This window comes from Nanorana parkeri, unplaced genomic scaffold, assembly GCF_000935625.1.
Source record: "Nanorana parkeri isolate BGI_ZX_2015 unplaced genomic scaffold, ASM93562v1 scaffold368, whole genome shotgun sequence".
Classification (NCBI taxonomy): Eukaryota; Metazoa; Chordata; class Amphibia; order Anura; family Dicroglossidae; genus Nanorana; species Nanorana parkeri.
The window spans coordinates 476642-480801 of record NW_017306636.1 but is presented as its reverse complement, the minus strand read 5'-3'; positions in this window follow the sequence as shown (position 1 = coordinate 480801).

The window sequence follows — 4160 nt, the reverse complement described above, 5'->3', positions numbered from 1 at the left end:
TTTTAGTAACGATACAAATCTGCATTAATACATTTCTGATATGTCAGAATATTGAGCAACAGTATAATTTTTCTAAGAATGATTAAAAAGCATTGGTTGGACTTCTGCCCAGTGACATCCCAGTCTGTTAAACCTCCTTTAGATTAATCAACAACTGTTTAATGAGAGCATACCTGAACAATCTAATAATTGATATCTAACTAGGCAGAGCTTTGTACTGAATAATGGCTGATAAAACTCAAGGACATGTACATTCAGATTGTAAAGTATGTGGCCAACATTAGTAATTGTAACAACATCTGGATATACACTGAGTGGCCAGATTATTATGACCACCCCATCAGTACTTCGTTGGGCCACCTTTTGCCTTCAATACTGCAGCGATTCTTCTTTGCTTTGACTCCACGAGATGTTGAAAGGTGATGTGGGGAATCTGACACCATGCCTGATAAATAGCACTGTCCAGTTCTGTGAGATGTGATGGTTGTGGAACCAGCTGCCTGATGGCTCTTTCAACTTCGTCCCACAAATGCTCAATTGGATTGAGATCTGGTGATTGTGGGGGCCACCTAAGCAGGGGCAGACTGGGCTGGGGGGCAGGGTGGCAATTGCCCCCCAGGCCTCTCTGGTGACTGTAAAAAACGGCCCCCGCCAGCACAGCAGCAATTGCTTTGTTCATCTCCCCCTGTCGGCCGCTCTGCTCCTGCAGCAGCCTGGGAGGAGAAGAAGAAGCTCTTCGGCTGCCTTTGATCAGCCCGTGTAGTGTTCGGGCTCCTCGGCAGCTTCCTACGTCCACTTCTTCTGCTATTGGCTGGAGGGGGACTGCACTCCTACTGCCTGTCTGCTGGGTCCTAAAGGGAGGACAGCAGGAAGTGGCTGGAATCACCTCCAAACATGCAGGAAACCTTGCTGCTCCCCCCACTCACCCTCACCAGGAGAGGAAAAGAAGATGGCACAGCATCTGAAACAGGAGAGGAAATGAGTCACTGTAAGTCCCTCTTCTTTCTGTGTGACCTCTGCACTGCGTTACTGACCGCTACACTGCGTTACTGACCTCTGCACTGCGTTACATGCTGACCGCTGCACTGTGTTACATGCTGACCGCTGCACTGTGTTACATGCTGACTGCTGCACTGCGTTACATGCTGACCGTTGCACTGCGTTACATACTGACCGCTGATTGCTGCACTGCATTACATGCTGACCGCTGTACTGCGTTACATGCTGACCGCTGTACTGCATTACATGCTGACCACTGCCCTGCGTTACTGGCTGCTGCTCTGCGTTACATACTGACTGCTGCACTGTGTTACATGCTGACTTCTGCATTGCGTTACATGCTGACTTCTGCACTGCGTTACATGATGACATCTGCACTGCGTTACATGATGACATCTGCACTGCGTTACATGATGACCTCTGCACTGCGTTACACACTGACCTCTGCACTGCGTTACATGCTGACCTCTGCACTAGGTTACATGCTGACCTCTGCACTGCATTACATACTGACTGCTGCACTGTGTTACATACTGAGCTCTGCACTGTGTTACATACTGAGCTCTGCGCTGTGTTACATACTGAGCTCTGCACTGTGTTGCATGCTGACATCTACACTGGGTTACATGCTGACAGCTGCACTGCGTTACATGCTGACTTCTACACTGTGTTACATGCTGACTGCTGCACTGTGTTACATACTGAGCTCTGCACTGCCTTACATGCTGACCACTGTACTGCGTTACATGCTGACCGCTGTACTGCATTACATGCTGACCACTGCACTGCATTACATACTGTCTGCTGCACTGCGTTACATGCTGACCTCTGCATTGAATTACATGCAAACCTCTGCACTGCGTTACATGCAGACCTCTGCACTGCATTACATGCGAACCTCTGCACTGCATTACATGATGACTTCTGCACTGCGTTACATGATGACTTTTGCACTGTGTTACATGATGACCTCTGCACTGCATTACATGATGACCTCTGCACTGCATTACATGATGACCTCTGCACTGTGGTACATACTGACCTCTGCACTGCGTTACATGCTGGCATCTGCACTGCGTTACATGCTGACCTCTGCACTGCATTACATACTGACTGCTGCACTGCGTTACATACTGAGCTCTGCACTGCGTTACATGCTGACAGCTGCACTGCATTACATGCTGGCTGCTGCACTGTGTTACATGCTGACTGCTGCGCTGCATTACATACTGGCCGCTGACCACGGCACTGCGTTACATGCTGACTGTTGCACTGTGTTACATGCTGACTGCCGCACTGCATTACATACTGGCCGCTGACCACGGCACTGCGTTACATGCTAACTGCTGCACTGTGTTACATACTGAGTTCTGCACTGCGTTACATGCTGACTGCTGCACTGCATTACATACTGAGCGCTGACCACGGTACTGCGTTACATGCTGACCTCTGCACTGCGTTACATGCTGAATGCTGCACTGTGTTACATGCTGACTGCTGCACTGCGTTACATGCTGAATGCTGCACTGTGTTACATGCTGACTGCTGCACTGCGTAACATGCTGACCTCTGCACTGCATTACATACTGACCTCTGCACTACGTAACATGCTGACCTCTACATTACACTGCTGACCCCTGTACTGTGTGTTATTACTGACCTTTGTACGCTATGTCACACCGCTGACCTCTGCACTCGTTATAAACTCTTCACAGAAAAAGCAGAAGGGGAGCAGAGCAAGTTTGGGCGCACATGCTGGTGACAGAGTCCTAGCTAGTGTTATTCACATGATTTTTGACGCCTACAAAGGTCTTCAAACCAGATATGCCCTGATACTTAAAACCAATACCAGTGCTTTATTTTTCAAATTGATTCGGCTGAGTTAGGTCCCACGTTTGCTGGGGACCACGCAGCAGCCTTCTGGGGAACCACATGGTGCCTGCTTACAGCTTTTCTGCCGCCCTCACATCTCCCCCTGCTAAGACCCTCCCCACCCATTCTGAGACCTTCCACATCCCTCCTGAGACCCTCTGACCAAGACATCAGCCTGACACCCCAGAGCAGAACAGCAAAGAGTATGTAGCATTTTAATATACTATTATTCTGCATTGATGTATAATGTATTGCTGGGATTTATAGTCCTCTATAGCTGATGGTATTCTGCATTGCTGTATAATGTGCTAAAATCTGTAGTCCCTCTACAGCTTGGAGTCAGTCGCAGAACTAAAAGGGGCACAGCGGTCGTGTCGTGGACAGAACTGACAAATCATCCCTCCACTTCCAATTTGCTACCGGTATAATTTTCCTCAACCCAGAAATGTATCTGCTGCATCATTTCCAGGTGTGCATGAAGAAAGGGGGTCATGAAAACATCTGATTCAGATGACGTGGCCCCACCATAATTGACGTGGTCAAGAAAATTTATGGGGTTGAGAAAAATTATGGAACACTGACTTTGACACTGTCCAGCTCCTCCCACTATCCTCCCACAGCTCACAGTCCAAAAGTCCAGCAGCCTACAGTGGGTGTGAGTGCCTGAGTACCGGACATGGAGTGGAGTTAGGCCAGAACCATGTAGGGAGCCCAGAGGGAGGAAAGCACCATCCCCCAACCACTCACCCCTTTCATGGACTGACTAGTGAGTCTTCACATCACCCGACCGTTCACACTAACATAACAGGGATGGCAAAAGTGGCAAGTGGGGGCGGGGGAAGCGGCAGAGCGGGAGGGGGGCCAAGTCGCTGCACCATGGGCCTCTGGGTTGTACTTGCCCCCTGGGCTAAAAGTTGCCAGACAGCCCCTGCACCTAAGCAAGGTAAATTCTCCCTCATGTTCTTGAAACCACTCCTGCACAATACGAGCACCGTGGCATGTTGCATTGTCTTGTTGTAAGAAGCCATCTCCATTTTGATACGCCATCAACATGATAGGATGAACTTGATCAGCAACGATGCTTTGGTATGTTGTGCTATTCAGACGTTGTTCCACACGAATTAAAGGGCCCAAATCATGCCAGGAAAACATGCCCCAAACCATAACACTGCCCCCACCAGCTTGAAGGGTTGTACTCATGCATGTGGGGTGCATACTTTCATGCTGTTCCCGCCAAATTCTCAATCTGCCATCTGCATGATGCAACTGGAAACGTGATTCATCGGACC